The sequence below is a fragment of the Molossus molossus genome, unplaced genomic scaffold (assembly GCF_014108415.1).
Source record: "Molossus molossus isolate mMolMol1 unplaced genomic scaffold, mMolMol1.p scaffold_m16_p_1, whole genome shotgun sequence".
Lineage (NCBI taxonomy): Eukaryota > Metazoa > Chordata > Mammalia > Chiroptera > Molossidae > Molossus > Molossus molossus.
This window is the reverse complement of record NW_023425344.1, coordinates 87,155,303-87,181,690: the sequence shown is the minus strand read 5'-3', so window position 1 is coordinate 87,181,690 and position 26,388 is coordinate 87,155,303. Positions and strand designations below refer to the sequence as shown.

The window sequence follows — 26,388 nt, the reverse complement described above, 5'->3', positions numbered from 1 at the left end:
CTGTGGAGTTGATCCTGGAGTCTTGGGGGTACCTGCTGAATATTAGCTATGTTTGAATATCTTGAAGGATGGAGACCAAGTTAAGCCATGCCATATAAATCAGTGGTGAGCAACACAGCTGATCATTCAGACTGTAGTAATTGATCATGCGCTTGAGCAGTACTAGAGAAAATGGACCTTCAGTTCATCTTTTGAACAAAATGTCAACACTGGCGCTCGATCCTGGGGCTTCATCTTTTTTCTCTCTCCTGTGTATTTTATAATGGAATTTGAAAAATTATTCTTTCCAAATCAAAGGGAAATCCCTGGAGCCAAATGAAGAGACACAGTATGCAGACACCTTTTCTTTCAGCATGAGTGTAACAAAACACCATGCGGGGCCAGGAGTGCAGGGAAAGCAAAGGATTGTTATGATAGAGCCGTGTTGGAAAAAATAAGCTAATAGTGCAAAACCTGGGAAGCATTGGAAATCCAGCAGAGCTGACTGCTGTTCCTTCCCGAACAATTTAGGGTCTCTTTCCACATCATGATAGAAAGGAAAGGCTCGAAGTATCGACTCGCTGTCTCCTTGACCACTTTCTACTTGGAGCAACAGCACTTATTTCTCCAGCAGGACACCCAGGACCCCAAACATCCGGCTCAGGCAAACCGTTTGCACCAGATTTGATGAACCATGGAATTTTCTGCCAGTGTCCTGCATCCTGGAAAACAAGCTTTCATTTAAGTTGCCCAGAGGTGGTGTTCCAAGTGCTGGGTAAAATGTAGATAAAGCAATCATCACAAAAATAACAGTCACACCAGGGGACACCCATTATGGAGGAAAACAGGAACCACTCCAAGTCTTTTACTCATGTTTAATTCTGTCCCCATCATTCCTCAAATACTGGGGTCACTTTTCTGAAACAGCTAAAGTCGGGATTTCTCCGATTTCAGCCGGCCTCTGCCAGGCAGCTTCCAAGCCCTTACAGGAGAAACAGACCCTCGGGGCAGCAGAAGTCATGTGGGGGACTCATGGAATATTCCACTGCTTTCTGGACTCACTCAGACTCGACTCAGAATGAATGTCCTACAAATAGCCTGCACTCAGGTACTAACCTTGCCACTAAGCTGCCCCTTCAGCAACATGCATTGCCTGCGTCACCCGCGGCAGCAGTGCAAGTGGCTCAGAGGACAATCGAGCAGCAAGCTGTTGTAGTGGAGACGAGTAAGGAGAACGACAGGAGCACAAATATGAAATAATCCACAACGACAGTCCATTCGGATCTGGAATCTCTCATTGTTTTGTCTTAAAAGGCATGCTTTCCTAGTTACATGTCACCTGGGCTAATGTCATACATGCCCTTTAAGAGACGACGGATTCAGTAAGGCTGTGGTGGAAGCTGAGACTGGTGATCGGTATGAAAGATCAATCCCAGCGAATGCACCAGCAGTTCGGAACAGCTCACATAGCAAATCACAGGACAGCCACCCACTTGGAAAGGAGTTCGAGTGGCATCTAATAAGTCTACATTCTTACTTCCAGATAAAGCTGAACCTGTCCTGGGCAGATGAACATCCTTCTTATTTTAAAGTTGTTTAGAGATCTATTACAGCTTTATGAGTTTGAGATGCCAAATACCTTTTACTTTCTGAGATTGAATCAAGTTAATGAATTGATTTATGAAACAGCTATATGTCGACAGGACACTGTGTAGAGTACAAAAAGATAGAAGTCATGGACCCCCAAGTTCAGGAGCTTGTTCAAATGGACTAACAACAACAAAAAATAGTTATGAGTACCAGCTAATGACTGGCCCGTCACCAAGTATTCTGGGGGTGTCAGAAAAGAAGGGGGAATTGCAACAAACTGCGGACTGGGACATGCAGCAAAGCTTTGTGCAGTAATTAGGAAGCTTCACATCGGCATGGAGAAGGAGGAAGGATGTGGAACAGGAATGGACAAAAAGATGAAGTGCCTATTTATTCGCTCCTTCTATCCCAAGGGAGCACAGCTGGATGGGAGGAAACCCTGCTGGCAGGTCAGTGGAGAGCCAGACGTTAACGACAAGGAGAGGCTCTGGATGCTTTACAATGCGAGTGGACAGCAATAGAAAGGAGGCAATCGGGAGACGTGGTGATGTGTCGTGATCATCATTCTTATTGTTCAGATAAAATGTCCCCATCGAAGCACAAAGCACCCTACTTTCCTGGGTTCTAAGTTTGCTGTACAAACATCACCACCACCACCACACCATGAACAGATTGCCCGCAATGTGCCAGGCTTTATTCACATCACTTCTAATCCTCAACAGGTGGGTATTATTGCCCATTTCACAGGACACTGAGGATCAGGATGGCTAAGAAACTTCTCCCATATCAAGTATATTTATGGAGAAGATGAACTCTGAAGTCATTATTCTTTCCTCATTAGACAGAGTATTTGATCAGAACAGCATGATCCAAAAAAAAAAAAAAGTGCAGGAACCAAAAGGGGCAAAGTGGTGCATTTTGGTAGGAACAACTATTAGCATTAACATCCACCTGCAGAAAAGTACTTCATAGGCAGTGTCTATCAGGAATAATATCAAGTGTACCAGGACAGTTCCTACAAGATTTTAAAACATTTTCTTGTTTTTTATAGACAACATTGTTGACATGTGGCTGGCATTCCTGGATTTGTATGTGGCCAAAACCTCAATGGTGCTAAGGGAAAGAAATTGGGAGAGTACAGGAGTTAGCTACAAAGGGCAAATTATAATTGGTCAAGATATGAATACTAGATGTAAATGTTTTATTGGGGAAAAAAGGGACTTTTTCCCCTTGGTATTTGCCCAAATGAGTTGAAACTTATGTCCACAAAAAAACCTACACATGAATATTTATAGCAACTTTATCCATAATTGTAAAAACTGGAAGCAGCAAAGATGTCCTTCAATACATGAATGGGTAAAAATTATGGTAAATCCACAGTGGCATTTCATTCAGGAATACAATTCAATGAGCCATTAAGACACTCAAGACATGAGAGAACCATAAATGCATGTTGCTAAGTGAAAGAAGCCAATTTGAAAGGCTACTTACTGTCTGATTCCAACATTGTGACATTCTGGAAAAGACAACACTATGGAGACAGTAAAAAGATCAGTAGTTGCCAAGCCCTGGTCAGTTTGGCTCAGTGGTTAGAGCATTGGCCCGCGGACCAGAGAGTCCTAGGTTCGGTTCCCACTAAGGGCACCTACCTTGGTTGCAGTTTGTCCCTGGCCCCAGTTGGCGTAGTGTGGGTGGCGACCACTCGATATGTCTCTCTCACATCGATGTTGCTCTCTCTCTCTCTCTTCCCCACTCTCTCCCTCCCACTCTATCTGAAGATAAATGCAAAAAAGTGTCCTCTGGTGAGGATAAAAAAATAATAATTAATTAATTAAAAAATTAAAAAAAGATCAGTACTTGCCAGGAGCTGAGTGGAGGAGAAATGAACAGGAAGAACACAAAGGGCTTTTCGATGAAACTATCCTGTGTGATATACACATGTGAATACATGCCATTATATATGCATTAAGCCCATAGAATGTACAGTGAGTGGGTCCTAATATAAAGTTAGTTAATTAATGCACTTTAATTAATAATAAAGCATCAATATTGGCTCATCGATTGTAACAAATGTACTACACTAATGCAAGGTATTGATAACAGGGAACTTTTTGGGGAGGGGGAGGAGAGGCAATATTTGGGGACTCTGTAGGTTTTGCAAAATTTCCTATAAACCTAAAACTGCTTGTACAGGCCCCGCCAGTGTGGCTCAGTGGTTGAGCAACAACCGATGCACCAGGAGGTCACCAGTTTGATTCCCGGTCAGGGTATATGCCCAGGTTGTGGGCCTGATCCCCAGTGTGGGGCATGCAGGAGGCAGCCAGTCAATGTTCTCTCTCATCAATGTTTCTATCTCTGTCTCCTTTCCTCTTCCTCTCTCTCTAAAATCAATAAAGAAAAAAACATTTTTAAAACTGCTTTAACAAAAAATAGTCTATTAATTTTTTTAAAAGGAGAGTCACTATCCAATTAAGTAATGCACAGATTAAGTAATGCACAGATTAAGTAATGCCATGCTTCTACCAAATGAAATCAGATTTTTAAAAGCACTTGGTAAACAAGACAAGAGAGAAATTCTACCCATGCTGTTTTTCAGCTCAGCTCACCCCCAGTACCTAGAAATTTTTCTCTGACCAAGAGGAAGAAACAAGCCTTCAGAAATTGGATATATAAAAAAGAAGACATAATTTTTAATATGTAATTTATACTTCTATAAAGCAGCAACAGACTCAAAATTATTTTTTTAATCCTCACTGGAGGATTAAGTCCATTGAATTTTACATAGAGTGGGAGGGAGGGAGAGGGAGAGAGAGAGAGAGAGAAAGACATCTGTGAGAGAGACACATTGATTGGTTGCCTCCAGCATGACCCCAACCAGGGCTTGGAGTTGAACCAAAACCAAGGTTCATGCCCTTGACCAGAATCAAACCTGCAACACTTTGGCCCACAGGCCAACTCTCTAACCACTAAGCCAAACTGGCCAAGGCCAGAATCAAAATCTTAAAAAAAAAAAAGCAAGCCCTGGCCGGTTTGGCTCAGCGGTTGGCGGTTGGAGCGTTGGCCCTCAGACCAGAGTCTCAGGCTGGATGGGTCAAGGGCACGTACCTCGCTTGCGATTCGGTTCCCAGCCCTCGTCGGGGTCATTTGGGAGGCCACCAGTTAGTGTGTCTTTCTTACATCAATGTTTCTCTCTCTCTTTTTCTCTCTCCCTCTCACTCTGTCTGAAAATAAAATGGAAAAATATCTTTGAATGAGGATTTTTTTAAAAAGCAGCTCATTTTAGACTACACTGCATTTGTTTACATAGTCTCAGCACACCTGTTGGTTTGCAACCTTGGGAGTTCACACCAGTGAAATCTGAAGCTGCATAGAACCCTTGTCCCCATCTCTCAAAGAGCAAGGAGAGACCAAAGAAAGAGGCAGGCCAGCCAGATTGGTAGGTGGCAGCTTTGTTTTTGTTTCTTATTTTTCACTCATGAAATACAGAATTTTATTTAGAAACTGTATAAAGGAGAAAAAACTCCGGTCAGGAATGACTAGGTAGCAAATGGGTTCCCAATAAAATGAGACTTTAGGGCAAAGGCCACAAAAGAGAAAAAGCACCAGTCTTATTGGAATGATGTCTAGTTACTTGCGTTTTTTGGTGAATCTGGGTTGTCCTCTGAATTCCACACAAAGCATACACTACACAACAATTTCATCCACAGAATACCTGCTCTCTACACGCATTTTTAGGACAAGCTTGATAGGTGGCAGGCTTAATAATCGAGGGAATTTACACAGGAGACTTGGGCTTTGGGAGAAGAATTGGTCTCTGCACCTGCTCACCAGGGTCTTAGGAGTTTACATAGAGGCCTTAACGGGGTCCAGTCACTGTTCTGTCCAGATGGTCTCAACCACACATTACTACCTCAAGGCTGTGTCCTTGTAACAGCTCTTACTGTGGAAATGGTGGGTGCAATGTACATTTCAAGAACTGGGAAGAGAGTGAAAAACCTCCAATTGCAGGGGCCTAGCCCAAAGGTCAATTGGTGGTCCTCCAAAAATGCCTCATTCATTGTTCACTCGGGTATTTTAACTTATAAAACTGTCAATGTTTAGGTGAAAATCTTTTGTTTTTCCATTGTCCACAATACAACCTTTCCCCTGACCTTGCATTCTGCTGAGCCTATAGGAAGCCTAGTTCCACTAAGTATAGAGCATTGAAGGCGAGACGAGAGTACTAGAGATGCTATAAACTTCATGTAATTAAAAGTACTTTCTGGAAATTAGTGAAAATGCAAACCCTAGTTTGCTGCTCTTCCTTTGCTCTTATTACATTTATAGAACCGTGAAATAGTGTCATCTTTCCCTTTTCTAAATTTCAAGAACTGAAATTATTTGAGTAGAAATAATCAAGGTCAATCACTTACAACTACAGAGATGTAGTATAGAGAGGGTGGAGAGAAAATATTTGAGTCAATGATATTTTTTTTGAATTTCAAGTACCAGGGAAATAAAATAAAGTAAGGTGCTTTCATTTCGTTTTCCCAGCTCGACTTCAAACTCGGTTCTTAAAGTAAAATTTACACAGAGTGAACAGATCTGAAATATAAAATCTGATGAGTTTTGGTGAATGTCTGTACACATTAAACCGACACCTCAACCAAGATACAAAGTCTTTCCATTACCACCAATATTTCTCTTGCGCTCCCTCCAGTCAATCCACCACGTCCACTGGCAGCCACTGTTAGGATTTCTATCATCACAGGCTAGTTCCGTCTGTTCTTGAACTTTATATAAATGCAACCATATAGTAGGTTCTCTTCTGAATCTAACTTTTGTTCAACATAATGTTTTTTGATAGTCATCCGTATTGTAGTCTGTTATCTGTACTTCATTCTTTTTCATTGTTGGGAAGTATTCTTTTGTATGAATATATCACACTTTGTTTATCCATTCCTCTGTTGATGGACATCTGGATTGTTTCCAGGTTTGGTTCAATGAATGTTTTCATTTCTCTTCAGTTAATGCCGAATTGCTGGTTCATTGAGTAGGTATATGTTTAACTTCATAAAAAGCTACATTTAATACTGACCAGCAATGCCTGTGAGTTCCACATCCTCATTCATACTTGGTGTTGTCAGTCTTTTTTAATTTTAAACAATTTAGTAGGTGTGTCTTAATGTAACATTGTAATTTTAATTTGCCTTTTCCTGATGAATAATAGTGTTTGACCATCTTTTGGTAATTGATCATTCACTTATCTTCTCTTATAAGATGTCTATTCAAATCTTCTACCCATTTCTTTATTGGATTTCTTGGTTTATTATTGATTTGTAGAAGTTCTTTATATATATATTCTGGATACAAAACCAGATCTATATATTATAAATACTTTCTCCCAGTCCATGACTTATCTATTCCTTTTCTTAAGAGTGTTTTTGATGAACAGATTATAATTTTGATGAAATCCAATTTGTTCTTTATGGTTATATTTTGTATGTGTGTTCTCTCTAATAAATTGTTGCCAACTCCAATCTCTCAATAGATTCTCCAGTTTTTTAGGCACTTTTAGAGTTTTAGCTTTTATGTTGGGGGTTGTGATTCATATATTATGTGAGATTAGAATGGAAGTTTACTTTTCTACACATATATATTCACTAAATATATAGTTCATTTTGGGAAGAACAGACACCTTAACAATAATAAGTTTCCCAATTTACGGACATTATATATTTTCCCATTTATGTAGGTCTTCTTTAATTTAGCTCATCAATGTTTTTAACTTTTCAGTGTACAGCTTTACCCATCTTTTGTTACATTTATTAGTATTTTGTTTTTTAAATGCTCTTATAAATAAATAATTCTTCAATTTTATTTTCTAGTTGTTTGTTGCTCTTTTACAGAAATAAAGTTGAGTTTGATATTTGGACTTTGTATCCTGCAAACTTGCTAAATATTGCTTTATATAAGAAGTGTTCTCTGAGTCCACAATACCAGGGGTAAAATTGAAAGATAATACCAAGCCATGATTTCTCAAATATCAGCTACCTTTGCTTGCTGTCAGTCAGTAGCCACCATCAGGAGGGAGATTGGAAAGAAAAGCTTTCATCTAGTTCCATTAAAAAGTAGTACTTTATGGAAGGCAAATCTGAGGTTAGAGAAGCTGATAATCTTGCCCAAAGTCTCAGAGCTACTAACTGATGGAGATGAATGCAAAGTCCAATTCTGTGTGACTCTAGAGCAGGCGCCTAAACCACACTCTCTAGAGCTTCTTTTATTTCACTAATAATGCTAAGTTGAGTGCCCATCCCCCATGCTGGTTCTTGAGACCCAACACCAACAGGAAAATATGGGTTATCACATCCATTCTCTTGTTCTCTTTTGCCAACTTCTTTGGTATCTCCCCAATGTTTAAAATTCCACCTGATATGGTCTCTCTGGCTGCTAGTGAATGCCACAATTTGTGTCATTTGAGAAATTAAGTAGTCTTTTTAATGATCCATAAAGATGTGGCTGGAGATTATAAGAAAAAGAGACAGCCATTATATTAGAAAAATAGATGTTCTGATCTACAAGGAAGTTTAAATCAGTACTCAAAGCAGGAAGTCAGGTGTAAGAAAACAACCCCAAGAATGAATGCTAATGAGTGTTTTGTTTGTGGAATAACTAATAAATGATGTTATTTCAAATTCTACACAACGACTTTAGGTGTAAAAGAGGAAGAGATTTAGTCACTTTTGCTGAGACCAATCAATGTGTCTCTCTCACAGACATCCTGAAGCAATATTTGAAACAGATCCTGTGATGGCTCAGATGAATTAAATCTGTGTCATGGAAAGGATCCATTCTCTCATAGGTCACCTGTGGCTCCAGTTTCCCTAGGTGCATTCATGTATTCACTTTAGCCCTTTCATGGAATGTATCTGCTAAACCAAGAATAACAAAATTATGCAGCTCTGGCAAGAAGAAACCTCTTGTGTGCAGTATTTTTAAACTATACATCAGAATCTGACTGCTTTATTTATCAAAAGGAAAATTACATTGTTTTCAGGGAGATTGCAAATCAGCTACAATCTTTATTGTTAATCCCCTCAAACAAAGAAGATTACAAAATAAAATCAAGCTCACCGTGTATGTGTGTGTGTGTGTGTGTGTGTGTGTGTGTGTGTGTGTCCTCAGTCCTTCCATGTGTACTAGAACAAAAAGAAGAATTAAAATTTTTATATCAGGGTCTTAGGCCACAAGTTGTTCAAAATGTAACTTCCAGAAGAAGGGATCTACTTTGCAATTATGGCCAAAATGAACAGAAGTGAGATTTGTGATTGCCTGGCCCATTCACACTATGACAGATTTGGGCATAATTCCTAGATTATATTCTTTTTTTATATGTTAAGAAATGATAGGTTTTGTTTCTCACTGGTTGATAAGTGGTTAGTTTAATGTAACACATATGTTGATCTTGTATCAAAATAAATCTGACCTTTAATTAAGAGCCAACTTGCATTTGGTACAACCCTTTTAGCAAGCAATTTGGCAACACATTTCACAGCCATAAAAATATTCATAGGCGTTGACCATGTAATCTCACCCCTGGCAGTTTCTCTCTAAAGGAATAATCTCTCCACTAAAAAAAGAAGTTACAATCATACCAATAGGTATTGCAATGTTATGCGTGGTGGCAAAAATTAGAAACAGTTTTTATTTCCAATAGCAGAAATCGTTAAGAAATTATGAGAATATAATATAATCATTAAAAAGGAAGTGTTTACACCCTGGCCAGTTTGGCTCAGCGGTTGAGCATCGGCCTGCGGACCAGAGAGTCCCGGGTTCAGTTCCTGCTAGGGGCACGTACCACAAAAAAAAAAAAAAAAAAAAGTAAGTGTTTACCACAGCATTAATAGAAAAAATAAAAGCTTTTATTATCCTATGATTATATTTATTATTTTGTATAACACATAAGCCCAGAACATTAAAAACAGTTTATTTGAAGAGGCAGTGAGATTATGGGTTTTACTTCTTTTTTTAGTTTAAGACTATTGTTTAAAGCTGTAATTTTATAGAAGACTTAGTAAGATACCCACTGACCTTCAGATGAAGAGCATTATGTGTGGTTCCATTATAACCTGAACATCCTGCGCTCTGGTCTGCTGCCTCTGACAGCACTCTCCTTCCCATTGCCTCCTCCATTGAAGGGAAAATTACCGTTAGACTGTAATTCCTTTAGAATGTTCCCAGCCCTCGGCAGAGCCACACTTCAGCTACTCACAGTTCCCTTTGAAATTCAAGACCGCACAGGTAAGGGTTCTATAGCCTAGTCTCAGTAGTTCATGTCAAGAACACTGGGGAGCCCCAAACTTGCACTCTGTTAAAAAACGGAGACAAATGATTCTCCACTGGCTACTGGTTTAAAATTTCAAATCTCTATCTTGCTCGTTTTAGCAAATTAATTTTCATCCCACATACTGCATATTTCCGGCATAGGAAGAGAAGCACGGCTCTGGTCGGTTTGGCTCAGCGGTTAGAGCGTCGGCCTGCGGTCCAGAGAGACCCGGGTTCGGTTCCCTCAAGGGGCACGTACCTCGGTTGCAGTTTGTCCCCGGCCCTGGTTGGGTCGTGTGGGTGGCAGCCACTCGATGTGTCCCTTTCACGTCAATGTCTCTCTCTCTCTTTCTCTCTCTCTCCCTCCCACTCTATCTGAACAAAAAATGAAAAAATGTCCTCGGGTGAGGATAAAAAAAAAAAAAAGAGAAGCACGAAATCTCAACAAGACATTTTTTCCTGATAATTACTAAGAAAGTAGATGTTTACTTTACATAATTATTAAAAATAGGTATGTGTGGGTGAAAACATGCTTAATCAGTACTGTTTTACATGATAACTTTATATTGATACCTTACTTGTTTCCTTTCAGTCTATTATTTTAATGTATATATACAGATTTACTAAAGCATTTTCTTCAAAATTCCTTTAAGAATATTTGGAGTTGGCCCACCACTGTGTGTCTTCAAGATGGTACTTTCTATCAAGCTTGTCTATTGTTAAATATTTCTTTTTTCTTCAAATAAGTGTAAAAGTAATAATGTAATGTGATAATGACTTTTTAAAACAAATTTCCATGTGAAATATTTCATGTATAGCAAGTATTAGATATAAAATAATCTTGATCCACATCTGAGTCTTCATTGAGAACAGTTGGTCTCATGAATTACAATTCTTTGAGGACAAAGTAAGTACCTAGAGTAGAAAACATAGTCCTCAGGAGGGTAATCAAATCTGGATTATATTGGCCTAGGGATTCAAAGACAAAGGCAGTGTTTTGGGCTGCAAATTGAAGATTTTTGCATCTATGGGGAAAATGTAATTTTTCATTTCCCACAAATTTACTGAGAGGAGTACCAAAAGCGTAGAATCAAATTATTTTTTAATCTATCAGTGATAACTAATGTATAAAAGTTATAGGATCTTCTGCCCTGGCCAGTGTGGCTCAGTTGATTGATCTTCCTCCCTTGCACCCAAAGGTTGTGATTGGAGTTCAAGCCCAATCCCCAGTAGGGAGCATGCAGGAGGCAGCCAACCAATGTTTCACTCTCACATCAATGTTTCTCTCTTTCTCCCTTCCTCTCTGTCTAAAAATCAATAAAACACCTTTAAAATAAAATAAAATGTATAAAATTTTCTGGATTTGAAAAATATTCATAACAGTCCTAGCATTTACCTGAAGAGACTGGTGTTGTTCTTGCCCTGGCCTGTTTGGCTCAGCGGTTAGAGCGTCGGCCTGCGGACCAGAGAGTCCTGGGTTCGGTTCCCGCTAGGGGCACGTACCAAAAAAAATAAAAATAAAAAGAATCATTCTTGCAGCACTAAAGGAATCAGGTTCTTCTTCATAAGCCAAAGAATTCCTCTCCTCTGAGAAAAAAATAAACAACTAACTAAGAAAGTTTGTACTAGGAATAATACCTGGATATTATAAATTCCTCATCTCCTTTCGTGACTCTCTAAAGTTATGACTGCTTGATTACTAGCTTATTTTCATTTAAAGTTAATTATCTCAGAGGAGCTACCCCAAAGTGCTGCTGCCAGGTTCCTAAGTCACATGACCAACCACACACCTTGTAATACAGAGGTAGTGCCTGGCACAGAGTAGGCACTACGTATCCCTCTGTCAAGTGAATAAATGAATCCCTAGCAGATTAAACGTAAAAGGAAGCAGAGGAAAACATCTTGCAGTGTGTGTGTGTGTGTGTGTGTGTGCATGTCACACACACACATAGAGATTCAAAAATCTACCTACAGGCAAATAGTTTCCAAAAACCCAATAACAGAAAAATCGTCCATGAAGCTATTGGTAGACTTTCCCCCATAGAAGTCATCCCAAAATGCAGCATCAGTCCAAGGGAAAGCCCCACCTGGCCATTTGGAAAAGTCTGAGGAATCCCCAGAGGGAAGGGAGATGCACCACTTCTACGCTAGGAGGAAATGAGACCACCGAGAGGAAGGGAAGGAGCAGCAAGGCACCCATGCGAGAAGCCCTGTGACCCCACACAACCTCCCAGCTGCCCAGGAGCAAAGCCAGCGTGTGAATCCCAACCTCAAATGCCACGATGAGAGAATCTAGTGCGTGGCATCTGAGCCCCAGAGCCCGAGGCACACCCTGTTTACTACCACAGCTGTCCCTGCTGTTCTTGGATGGGGACAAGAAGGAGGCCAACTGAGAACAAAGTCGGAGGGCACAAGAGCGAAGTTGGTGCCTGGACTCGTTTACTATTTGAACAGATTGTTCTTTGCTAGAATTCATCCATTTTAAACTAGAAATTCATTTGATGGCCCTGTTGCTATTTTTTTTTCCAGCATGCCACACGGCTTGGAGCAATTCACACCTACTGACCCTGTGCTTAACTTTCACCTGGAGGTTACTGATAAAATCAAGAAACAAGTCAAGAATTAGAGAACACCAAGCTCAAATAATAATAACAGCATGCTGTAAACATGCTATTTATTCTGAAATAAATAAAAGAAAAATTTTAACACCTAGCAATCTATTTCACATTCTTTTTAATGTTTCTGAACACCTGGTTAATTGCATTCCTGAGAAAGGTGACATTTCTGGGGAACAGAAAGAACAGTATTCATAACTATTTCCCCAATCACATTTTCAACCTGGTGCCAAGAATGTCCAGTTGATTGCTCAAGGGAATGTATCTCACCTGAGATCCCCTTGGACTGCCTGCATTTATTTTATGCTGATTATGTTGAACCAAATTCTATTGGGCATTTAATCCAGCAAGTCTTAACCAAATTCTATCATCCTGGTCCAACACTTGACTTCAAGTAATTCACCTGCATAAAAGTTTGGAAACCTAGCTGTCAATAATGGCCCTGACCTTGGATAAAACATTTATCCTTCTGGGTGCTGGTTTCCTTCTCTGCAAATTAAAAGGGTTGTATCAGATGACTTCTAAGGTGTCTTTTAACTCACAGATAACATGTGCTGTGATTAACACAAGGGACTGCCCATTACAGTTCATTGTCCATCTACTGGAGGGAAGAAATCATTGAGTTCTTATGGAACCACGGAGAACTGATTCAAATACACTCTGTTACCAAAGAACAAGGAAAATGAGGCCTGTAGAATAAAGGTGTCCCAGCTAGTTAGTGGCAGAACAGGCTGAGATCCAAATCTCTTGATGTGTTTTCAGGTGCTTCTTCTACATACAACATGCTCCCCAGCACAGCTGTCAATCTCCTGAAAATGGAAGTCTGACATCAGCAAAGGAGTGGAGGAGTCAGCTGCTCCCTTCTCTCTGCTCTCCTTGCTCTTTGCTCACATCCCTTCCAGCACTTACCACAGTGCATTGTAATTAGTTGACTTAAACAACACATGCACAGACACACCCACATGCTCACCCCCACGGGCACTTATGCACACTTTGGATTGTGAACTTTCTGAGCACTTCATCCACTCCAAGTGTTTTACACACAGTAGACACCCCATAAATGTTTGCAGGATGTTGCGGCACTCAAGCAGTACTTCTAGAAGAATGTATGAGGTGGGGGTAAACCAACAACTGACTCCTTCTCTGCTCCTTGTCTTATTCCCCTTCCTGATTCTGCTCCAACAGCCCATTGACACAAGCCACTGACACTTACACAGATATCACAGGGACAGCCTTGTTCCTGGAGGTTCCGTAAATCTCAGCACACAGGACGCCCTGGTGAAGGTGGATTAGCAATTATGGTTTGGAATCAGGCCAAAATGAGGCTTAAGGCTTCGAAACCACCGGGACAAAAATGGGCCAACGAAGGACCACAAGCTGCCTTGGCAGCCACCAGGCACCCACAGAGCAGACAAGTGGGCATATCCCCTGTCCCAGTTTGCTTGTACATCACATAAGACCAGACACCATGGAAGACATCTGCTCCCAACCTATCCAGGAGGCGGCAGTCGGGGTTGAAGTGGGGGTGCGTGGAGTTCAGGTTTATGAGGCCTGGGACCAGGATCCACTCAATGCCTGACTTTCACCGATTGCTTAGCAGTTCCTCTTCCTTTGAAGAAGAGCCTTGAAGAAGGGGACAGGGGGAAATATAGAAAGAAAGAAAATAAAAGCACCAATAGAAGAAAAAAAGAAAAAAAAATAGAGCTCACCATAATACTTTTTTGCACAAAAATATCAAGATAGAAAAACACATGCTCCCCCTTGAGAATGAAGCAATTATTAAATTGTGAAAATTTTAAATCAAATAAAAAATATGAAATAAATTTCTTTTTTAAACAGAATACTACTTAAATGGTTGTATTGGTTTTATAAAATGAAAGCTATTAAAAATATTTGGGTGATTTATATGAGCCCATTATGAATTTTTAGTTTAAATATTACCTTTTTTCCTTATAGAAGTAATATATGATTATCCCAGAAAACTGGGAAATGTAAAAACACAGCAAGAGAAAAAAAATTAATTGCCCAAAGTTCCAGCATTCTGGAGTCAACAACTAATAAAGAAATATATTTCTTTCTGCATATTTTTTAGAGTTGTAGTCACATGATATGTGTAAATTTTAATTGAAAAAATAACATGTATGTTATCTCTAATGATAAGAGTGATATATATTCATTGAAAAAAAATTCTTCACAAATACGAAAAATAAAAATCACTCTAAAATTACTATTAATATACTGTTACTTTATAAAAAAAAGAAAATGAAAAATAGCCACATCTGTGCTAAAGTTTTGGTTTACAAAGCTCTTACAAAATCCCTGATTTTGAAACTGCAAAGAAATCATAGTACAAAATTATACTTTTAAGGTAAATCCGCTCTTCTGTGGGAAATTATTCTGAAAACCTTTTAGACAACATCACTTCTTCAAATCTCTCAAATCCATTGTCTACACAATACGCGTACAAGGAGGTGAAGATTATTATATCCAGCCCAATGACAAGGTCCTAGTGGTTTGTGTGGGTTATAATCTTAATTGACTATAATTTTAATTGATTACAGCCTGGAGATGGGAGGGCTTTAGAACTGAAATTTAGAGACACACCTTTACTTGAATCATAGCTAAGCTTTTAGCAAATAATATCAGTTAGACTTTATTAAGAAGCCCTAAGGCAATGGTCTCAACCTCAGCTGTGCATTATATAATCACCTGGGGAGCTTTTAAAATCCCAGATAGCCCTGGCCAGTTTGGCTCAGCGGTTAGAGCGTAGGCCTGCGGTCCAGAGAGACCTGGGTTCGGTTCCCGCTAAGGGCATGTACCTTGGTTGCAGTTTGTCCCCGGCCCTGGTTGGTTGTGCGGGTGGCAGCCATTCGATGTGTCCCTTTCACATCGATGTTTCTCTCTCTCTCTACCTCTCTCCCCCCACCCCCCACTCTATCTGAACAAAAAATGGAAAAATGTCCTCGGGTGAGGATAAAAAATAAATAAAATAAAATAAAATCCCAGATAGTTAGACCCAGACCAATGAAATCAGAATCTCTGGGGTCTAGCATTAGCATTTTTAAAAGCAGGTGATTCCAATGTACATTCAATTTGAGAACCCTACTCTAGGGAAAAAACCTAGCACTCCCACCCCCAATAATGCTTACAATGTATAGAATGCCCTTCACCTCACAGGCCAAAACATCTGTCACACACTCTTCCCACAATGTAGATTAGACAAAACCAGAGACAATGTGTGCCTTTTGATTTCCAATTGTATCATGTTTTCCAAATTTTATAATAAATGTATTATTTTTCAAACTTACTTAGTCTGAGCCTTCAAGTTGCAAGAAATATTGTCAAGTTGCAAGAAATATTTTTAAATTTACAAAACTAAATTAATTTTAATTCACTGAAATTTGTACTATATCTGCTCTCTACAGAAATTAAAATTGCATGCAAATTAAAAACTTTGAATAAAATACAGCTATAAAAAGCGCAGAACATGTGGAGAAGATACATGCAATTTTGCAATGAGAGGCCTTCTTAAGTACAGTAATAAGGCTAGAAAACATACGTGTGAATGCAAACTAATTTAACTACACAACAATGTGGTTAAACTGTAAAACTTTTCTATGCACAATATTATAAATAAAGCTAAAAGACATATGAAAAGCAAGGAAGGAATATTTACACTATATATTACAGATGTACAGTTACTATACTTAATATTTAAATATTATAAATTAAAAAGGCAAAGACCACAAATGCAATAAAGAAATGTGAAAAGTCCAAAACTAAGCTTTTCACAAAAGAAGCATAAACAACCAAAATATACAGGCAAAGGTACAATCTCAGCAAGAAGAAAATTGAAATAGCAAAGAAATGTTTGGCCACTTATGAGACAGTAAGGGAGCACTTGATTCTCTTGGTGGAGAAATAACTCCAAAATATCTTGGCCCAGATTCACCAGTTGTTAATATTTTGCTACATTTGCATCAGCAATCTCTTACTCTCTCCGAATGTGTATTGAAGAATAGATTGCATACATCATGATATATAATGTCCCTTGCTCCTCAGTATTATATGTGCATCTCCATTTTAATCTTTTGTTTTCTGTTGTTGAGTAAACAGTTTATAATTTAGCTCAGACTTGTTAATTATATTAGTGAACCTCAGAGCCATAAAACTACTCTCCAAAAGAATTTGCTTGGTCACCATGATAACACTTTTTAAATGATCATGTGCGATATTTGGCAAACTGACAGACATGGCCCTTTCTTCTGAGGGTTTGGCAGCTAAAACATAACCACAGCCAAGAAACTTGCAACCATACATCAGGAACTCTATTTGAATTCCAAGAGAGTACTAGAGGACCAGTTTATCAAGGAGCAGACTGCTGTGCCTGCCCATAAATACACACACACAGATGCACATGCGTATTTGAAGAAGCCAAGAAGCTAAGACACACCCCTTAAGTAATGCTAATGCTTTGAAATTAAAACCCTAGATGTCCAATTTTACAAATGTGCAAATTGCTAAAGTGAAATAAGATTCTACTAAGGGTAAAAAGATATGAGGATCAGCAGGAGAGTGTGGGGAGGTGGCAGGGGCGGGGTGAGGGGTAGGGAGGGTGTCCTAAGGAAATAGTATGCAATGAATGTTGAGTTTGTAAGGATTTCCTTGGGCTAAGGAAACTACTCCATTTGTCCAGAATAAAGAGAATCAGCTGCTGTGTTTGGGCATTGGCTATATATATGGTGTATTTGAACAGCATAGATCATGTTTAAACAAATACCAAAAATACCTGCCTAAAGCGGTCATATTCTAATAATACATATGCATCATTGAATTTTATTTAAAGATACACCTTAATTGTATTAATACCAATGTCAGTTTTCAATTTTGTAATTTTTTCTACTTCTCTCTGTTTTAATTTTCACAAGCTAAGGAACCTGATCTAAACACTTGTGTTCATTGAAGTTCGGGTGTTTCTTCCACTGCATGTTGAAATTATGAAAAATGATTATAATCACAAACTCTGCCAACCAGAACAAAAAGAGTTGCATTACAGATTTCTAGCTATAAATCACAGATGGGGTTTTTGAAGGATTTCCATTCCTGCCTTTATTCCAATTTTTGACCTATTCTCCTGGTTTTGTTTGTTTGTTTGTTTGTTTTTGCTTTTTTTACTTGGAAACAGTTTCAAACTCACAGAAAAGTTGCAAGTGAACTCCACATATCCTTTATCCAGATCACCAGTGGTTAACATCTTGCCACATTTGCACGTTTGGCTTCTTATTCTCTCCAAATATATATTGAAGTACAGGTTGCATGTATCATAATACATCACATCCCTTCATGCCTCAGTATTACACGTGCATCGCTTAAGAACACAAATATTGAATTTATTTTCTTACATAAACTCAGTAATTAAATTCAAGAAATTAAACATTGATATACAGTAATACTTCTATCTAATCAGTCATCCTTATCCCAATTTTATCAACTATCTCAACAATATTTATACTTTTTTTTGCTTCAAAGTGTCCAGGAGCCAGTCAAGGAAAACATCGCATTTAGTTATTAGGCTTCAGTCTCCTTTAATCTGTAATAATTCCGCATCTCTTCTTAAATCTTTTATTATTGATTTTTGAGAGAGAGAGGAAGGGAGAGGGAGAGAGAAACATCGATCAGTTGCCTCCCGCACACACCCCAAGTGGGGATTGATCTGCAACCTGGATATGTGGCCTGACCAGGGTCAAACCTGCGACCTTTCAGTGTATGGGACGAAGCTCCAACGAAATGAGCCACACTGGCCAGGGCCTCATCCTTTCTTTATCTTTAATGACATAAATACTTACATTAAAAAAATTTTTTTAAATTTATTGGGGTGACATAGATTAATCAACTTATATAGGTTTGATGTGTACAATTCTATAGTACATCATCTGTACATTATGTTGTTCAGCACCCAAAGTCAAGTCTTCTTTCCTCACCATTTATCCCCCTTTATTCTCTTCTACCTCCCCACACCTCTCTCTGCTCTGGTGACCACCATACTGCTGTCTATGTCTATGTGAGGTTTTTTTTCTTTCTTTTGTTTTACTTAATCCCTCCACATTTTTCACCCAACCTCCACCCCCCTCCCATTTTACAGCTGTCAGTCTGTTCTTTGTATCTGAGTCTGTTTCTATTTTCTTTGTTAGTTTATTTTGTGCATTAGATTCCACATATAAGTGAAATCATATGGTATTTGTCTTTTTCTTTTTTTTTCAATTTTTAAATTTAAAGAAAAATTTTATCTCTTTACTGTTGAATGTATTACAGATGTTCCCAGCTTTTTCCCCATTGACCCCCTCCTTCCCAATCCTGCCACTCCTCCTGCCTTCCCCACACTATTGTCAGTGTCCACTGGTTATGCATATATGCATAGAAGTTCTTTGGTTCACCCTTCCCTTTGAGGTTCATCAGTCTGACAACCAATTTGTACTTCTTAATTCCTTCATCTTTTTCACCCATCTCCCCAGTCTCCTCTCATCTGGCAAGCAACGAAAAGTTCTCTGTTCTGCTTACTCATTTTATTTGCAAATTCAATTGTTGAAAGATATGTATTAATTTCCATTTTATTGTTCATATTTTTGTTGTTCTCCTTCAAGAAGACCCTTCAACATTTTATATAATACTGGTTTGGTGGTGATGAACTTCTTTAGCTTTTTCTTTTCTGGGAAAGTCTTGATATGTCCATCGATTCTAAATGATAGCTTTGCAGGATAGAGTAATCTTGGTTGTAGGTTGTTGCTTTTCATCACCTTGAATATCTCTTGCCACTCCTTTCTGGCCTGCAAAGTTTCTTTTGAGAAATAAGCTGACAGTCTTATGGGAGCTCCTTTGTAGGTAACAGACTGCTTTTCTCTTGCTGCTTTTAAGATTCTTTCTTTGTATGTAACCCATGGCATTTTGATGATGATGTGTCTTGGTGTGGACCTCTTTGGATTCAACTTGTTTGGGACTCTCTGTGCTTTCTGGACTTGTATGTCTGTTTCCTTCACCAAGTTAAGAAATTTTTCTGTCATTATTGTTTCAAATAGGTTTTCAATTTCTTACTTTCTCTCTTCTCCTTCTGGCACCCCTGTGATGTGAATGTTGGCACACTTGAAGTTGTCCCAGAGCCTCCTTACACTATCCTCATTTTTTTGTATTTTTTTTTTCTTTTTGCTGTTCTGATTGGGTGTTTTCTGCTTCTTTATATTCCAAATCGATGGTTTGCTTCTTGGCTTTACCTACTCTACTATTTATTTCAGTTAGTGCATCTTTCATTTCTGACTGGTCCTTTTTTATGTTGTTGATGTTCTCACTAAGTTCCTTGGAGGTCACCCTAAGTCCCTTGAAGTTCTCATTAAGTTCCTTGAGCAACCTTATAACCTGTGTTGTGAACTCTGCAACAGATTGATTGCTTATCTCCATTTTGTTTAATTTTTTTCCTGGAGTTTTGTTTTGTTATTTTCTTTGGGACATGTTTCTTTGTCTCCTCATTTTGGCTACTTCCCTATGATTATTTCTATGTATTAGGTGAAGTTGCTATGTCTCCTAGGCTTCACAGGGTGGCTTATTATTGTAGGTGTCCTGTAGAATCCAGTGGCACAACCTCCCTGATCACCCCAGCTGGGCCCTCGAGGTGCACCCCTAGTGTGGACTGTACACCCTTCTGTTGTAACTGAGTCTTGATTGCCGTTGGAACATCAATGGGAGGGATTTACTCTGGCTGAACAGCTGCAAGGACTGGCTGTGCCAACTGACCACTGGCTTCTGACTACTTTGGAGAATCATCTGTATAGGAGCCCACCACACAGAGCAAGATTTACTTCATCAGGGCTCTGGTACCCACTGAGTTCACTCACTGAGTGCGTCACTTGTGGAGGTGGTTGATGTGGTCTGAAGCTGTCCACTGGATGTGCTGGCTCTAGGGCAAGGACAGTCATTATCTGTGTTCTATCCGAGGCCACCCAGCATAAGCTACAAAGTGATCTGCAGATGGCTGCTTCTTGTGCTGGGCTTGAAGGTGCCCAGGAAAAGCCAAATTGTGAACCAAGGCTGGTTGCTTCTAGTGCCAGGCCTGGGGCCACTTAATGAGAGGTATGGGGCTTGCTGAGACCCTATGCTTCTTGTTTGAGAGATTTTAGGAAACTCTGAAGGAGGATCCAAGACAGCCCAATCCTATGGTAAAGCCTTTGGAAACAGCTTGGGTGGGCCTGAAAATTGTGTGGGGTGGGGCCTCAGGGAATCACCAGGGCAGGGCAAACAGTGTGAGCCAGGTTGCTAGAGTCCCAGATATGGCGGCTGTCTGCCACCCCAGGGAAGGGCTTACCAAAGGAACATCAGCCTCCGCCAGCATGTGTGTCCAGAGAAAAGCCACCTCTCCAGCCTTCGACCCAAGGCCAAACAGCTCAGTTCTTCACTGTATGTCCCTGGTGCCCCTCAAGCTGCCTCCCCTCCAAACTGAGAGGGAGTGAGTCCAAGTAAGTCCGTGCACGGGCCCTTTAAGAGGATCTGCCTGGTGCTCCAGCTGCTAAGCCTCCCTGAGCCTCAGTTCCTCCTGGTTTTTCCAGCCAGAAGTTATGGGGACTTCTTTTCCTGGCACTGGAACTCTGAACTGGGAGCCTGGTATGGGACAGGAACCCCTCACTCCTCAGGGAGGACCTTCCCAGCCAAGTTGTCCTCCTGATTTTTATTTGCCATAGGTGGGTGTGGGACCAGCCCGTCCACACTTCCACCTCTACTACCAGTCTCGATGTGGCTGCTTCTTTAATTTCATAGTTGTAGTACTTCCATTCAGTTCAGTTTTAGGGGGTTCTGAATGATAGTTGTGCTGTAGTTTAGTTGTAATTTTGATGTGGTTGTGGGAGGAGGCAATACCACATTTCCCTATGCCACCATCTTGACCAGAAGTATGGTATTTGTCTTTTTATGACTGGCTTATTGTACCTAACTTAATACTCTCCAGTTCCATCCTTGCAGTCACAAAACATAAGATTTTCTTCATTTTATTTTGTTTTAATCCTCATCTAAGGGTATTTTTTCCCACTGATTTTAGAGAGAGTAGAAGGGAGGGAGGGGGAGAGAGAGAGAAAGAGAAACATTGATCGAATCTGCAACCCAGGTACGTGCCCTGGCCAGGAATCAGACCCTCAACCTTCTGGTGCACTGGATGACACTCTAAACCACTGAGCCACACCAGCCAGGCAAGATTTCCTTCTTTTTTACAGCTGAGTAGTATTCCATTGTGTAAAAGTACCGCAGTTTTTTATTTTGTTTTGTTTTGTTTTTGTTAATCCTCACTCGAGAATATTTTTCCATTGATTTTTAGATAGAGTGGAAGGGAAGGAGGGAGAAAGAGAGGAAGAGAAACATCAATGTGAGAGAGATGCATTGATTGATTGCCTCCAGCACGACCCTGACCATGTCTGGGGATTGAACCTGCAACCGATGTATGTGCCCTTGATCAGGAATCAAAACTGAGACTTTTCAGTCCAAGAGTCAACACTCTAATAAGCCAAACTGGCTAGGGCAAGTACCACAGTGTTTTATCCACTCATCTACTGATGGACATTTGAGCTGCTTCCAAATCTTGGCTATTATAAATAATGCAGCAATGATATAGGGTGCATATATTCTTTTGAATCAGTGTTTGGGATTTCTACTGATATATTCCCAGAAGTGGAATGGTTGTATCAAAAGGCAGTTCCATTTTTAAATTTTTGAGGTAACTCCATACTGTTTTCCACAGTGGCTGCACCAAACTGCATTCCCACCAATAGTAAATGAGGGTTCCCTTTTCTCCACATTCTCACCAACACTTGGTGTTTGTTGATGTGCTGATGATAGCCATTCTGACAGGTGTGAGGTGGTATCTCCTTGTGGTTTTAAAAAAGATGTTGAGCATCTTTTCATGTATCTGTTGGCCATCTGTATGTCCTCTGGAGAAGTGCCTATTCAAGTCCTTTGCCCATTTTTCAATTGGATTATTTGGGGATTTTTTGGTGTTGAGTTGTAGGAGTTCTTTATACATTTGAATATTAACCCCTTATCAGATGTATCATTGGTGACTATTGATTTTTTTGACAATTTTCTTTGCTGTGAAAAACTTTTTAATTTGATATAGTCCCATTTGTTTATTTTGTTTGTTTCCTTTGCCAAAAGAGATATATCAGAATAAATATTGCTATTCAAGCCAGGACATTCATGACCAACAGATTACTTTAATGGAAACAAATGGTCATTGATGTTCTTCACCCTGGGAAGGCAACAGTACCAAAGACGGAAATTCTGGGAAAACTAGCCAAAATGTATAAGGCTACAACAGATATAATCTTTGTGTTTGGATTCACAACCCATTTTGGTGGTGGCAAGACGATTGGCTTTGGCATGATTTATGATTTATTGGATCACGCGAAGAAAAATGAACCCAAACATAGACTTGCTGTACATGGCTTGTATGAGAAGAAGACCTCGAGAAAACAGAGGAAGGAACACAAGAACAGAATGAAGAAAGTCAGGGGACTGCAGAGGCCAATGTGGGTTCTGGCAAAAACTGAGCTGGAGGAGACTAGACAACAGGAGGAGTAAAGAATCTTCAGTAACCTTATTTGTGGTGATTGTACAGATTTTGCATGAAAGGATTAATAGACTAGGAACTTTTAAGTGTAAAAAAAAAAATACAATAACTGAAATGAACAATATATTAGAGGAAGTCAACAGTATACTAAATAAAACAAAGGATCAAATCTACAATTTGGAAGATGAAGCAGAAAATACCCAATCAGAACAGCAACAACAAAAAAATTCTTTTTAAATGAGGGTATTTTAAGGGGCCTCTGGAACAACATTATGCATACCAACATTCACATCATAGGGGTGCCAGAAGGAGAAGAGAGAGAGCAAGAAACTGAAAACCTATTTGAAGAAATAATGACAGAAAACGTCCTTAACCTGGAGAAGGAAATAGACATACAAGCCCAGGAAGCACAGAGAATCCCAAACAAGATGAACCCAAAAAGGGCCATGCCAAGACACATCATAATTAAAATGTCAAAGACAAAGAGAGAATCTTAAAAACAGCAAGATAAAAGCGGTTAGCTAACTACAAGAGAATTCCCATAAGACTCAGGTGATTTCTCAACAGAACCTTTGCAGGCCAGAAGGCAATGGTAAGAAATATTCAAAGTGAGATTTGCCCTGGCTGGTTTGGCTCAGCAGTTAGAGCATCAGTCTGCAGGCCAGAGAGTCCTGGGTTTGGTTTCTGCTAAGGGCATGTACCTCGGCTGCAGTTTGTCCCTAGCCCCAGTTGGGGTTATGTGGATGGCAGCCAGTTGATGTATCTCTCTTTCCCCCTCTCTCCCTCCCACTCTATCTGAAGATAAATGCAAAAATGTCCTCAGGTGAGGATTAAAAAAAAAAAGAAAAGAAAAGAGAAAAGAAATATTCAGTGATGAAAAGCAAAGGCCTACAACCAAAATTACTCTACTCTTCAAAGCTAACATTTAAAATCAAAGGACAGATCAAGAGCTTCCCAGACAAGAAAAAGCTAATGGAGTTCATCACTACCAAACCAGTATTCCATGGAATGTCAAAGGATCTTCTTTAAGACAAAGAAGAAGAAAAAATGTGAAAAGTTTTACTAAAGAATAGCAGTAACTGTGTATCTATCAACAATTACTTTAAATGTAAATTGGTAAAATGCTCCAATCAAGAGACATAGGGTGGCCCTGGCCGGTTTGGCTCAGCGGTTAGAGCATCAGCCTGCGGTCCGGAGAGATCCAGGTTCGGTTCCCGCTAAGGGCATGTACCTCGGTTGCAGTTTGTCCCCGGCCCTGGTTGGTCGTGCGGGTGGCAGCCACTCGATGTGTCCCTTTCACATCGATGTTTCTCTCTCTCTCTCTCTTCCTCTCCCTCCCACTCTATCTGTACAAAAAATGGAAAAGTGTCCTCGGGTGAGGATAAAAAAAAAAAAAAAAGACATAGGGTGGCTGAATGGATAAGAAAACAAGACCCTTACATATGCTGCCTACCAGAGACTCATTTCAGATTGAAAGACACACGTAGACTAAAAATAAAGAGATGGAAAAATATATTTCATGAAAATGGACATTTTTTTAAAAAGCTAAATAGCAATATTTATACCAGGCAAGAATAGACTTTACAACAAGAAGAACCCAGCAATTTGAAAATATATAAAAGTATATATATGTGTGTATGTGTGTGTGTGTGTGTGTGTGTGTATCCATATGTTCACTGCAGCATTATTTAAAATAGCCAAGATAATAGAAATAACCTAAGTGTTCATCACTAGACGAGTGGATAAAGAAGTGGTGCATAGCCCTGGCCGGTTTGGCTCAGCAATTGTAGCATTGGCCTGTGGACCAGAGTCCTGGGTTCAGTTCCCGCTAGGGGCACGTACCAAAAAAAAAAAAAAGAAGAGTTGCATATATATACAATAGGATATGACTCAGCCATAATAAAAAAGAATGAAATCTTGCCATCTGCAACAATATGGGTGGACTTAGAGGGTATTGTGCTGAGTGAAATAGGTCAGACAAAGAAGGGCAAATGCCATATGGTTTTACTTATATGTAAAATCTAAAAAACAAAATAAACAAACAAACAAAACAAACAAATTCATAGACACAGAGAACATTTTGACGGTTGCCAGAGGAAGACTACTAAAGAGTAGCTCTGAGATTATGGCCGAAAATTCTGTTACCACCTTGGTACCTAATTCATCTGGACTCATTTAAACAAGTTGGTGTTAGTTTACTAATCTCTCATCTATCGGGGGATGAAAAATTCCCACTTTTCATATATTTTTTTTCTCTATATTCGGTTTAAAAACACATCTAGAAAAGAGAAGAAAAAAATAACAGATGAATGATTCTGCTACTTTTCTAATATGCTTTCTGTTATCACCTCTACGCAGTATACTTATTATTTCCTTGTTTTTGACTAAAAATAAAACATGCCTTACAGTTCTTTCACCAATGTCACTATTTTTTTTTTAATCTTCAATTTATTGGGAGCCCTAATTTTATGACACTTTTATAATAGATTTGCTACATTTCTACATTTGACTTTGGTTACTCTCCCTTCTTTATATCTTTTATACATATATTCAAAATTTAAATTACTAGATAGCCATTCAACTTTCCCGAGCTGTCTCCCATTTTATTTGAATGATTTCTCAATTATTCAACTAGAAGTTTTGTTGTTGTTTTTTTAATCTCCCTTTCCTTTATTAGCCATAATCCCTTTTTGAGTCTCAGGTGCATGGGTCAAGAACTTTTGTTCTTTCCTTTTTTTTTATCCTCACCCAACCTGAGGACATTTTTGCATTTATCCTCAGATAGAGCAGGAGGGAGAGATGGGGGAAGAGAGAGAGAGAAACATCGATGTGAGAGAGACACAGCAACTGGTTGCCACCCACATGACCCCAACCAGGCGGGAGACAAACTACAACCGAGGTATGTGTCCTTAGCAGGAATTGAACCTGGGTCTTGCTGATCCACAGACAGATCCTCTAACTGCTGAGCCAAACAAGCCAGGGCAAGAACTTTTTTTTTAACTTATTATAAAAGTTTCTTAAAGTCCAGAGTATTTATCTGACTGTACAGCCCAGGGTTTGCTCCTCCAGCCATCATAAATGATTAGCTTGGAGTCCTCAACCATTTTTTACATCATAGCTCATCACTGATGATAGTTTCTAATGTGACACACCCTTGTGTGTACCCCAAGTTTTACAAACCTCAAGAGTATTTTTTCTGAAAGCATTGTAAAGCATTGTCATCATATTTAATTGCCACCTACATTGGCTATATCTCAGTTATGATTGCTCTTCACAATGATATGGTGACATTGATAAACAAGC

General features: G+C 39.4%; 1 pseudogene; it reads left to right on the top strand.

Annotated features, from left to right (window-relative positions):
* The first annotated feature begins 1,904 nt into the window (after positions 1-1,904).
* On the top strand, positions 1,905-23,065 carry LOC118631040 (annotated as a pseudogene).
* The last annotated feature ends 3,323 nt before the right edge of the window (positions 23,066-26,388 follow it).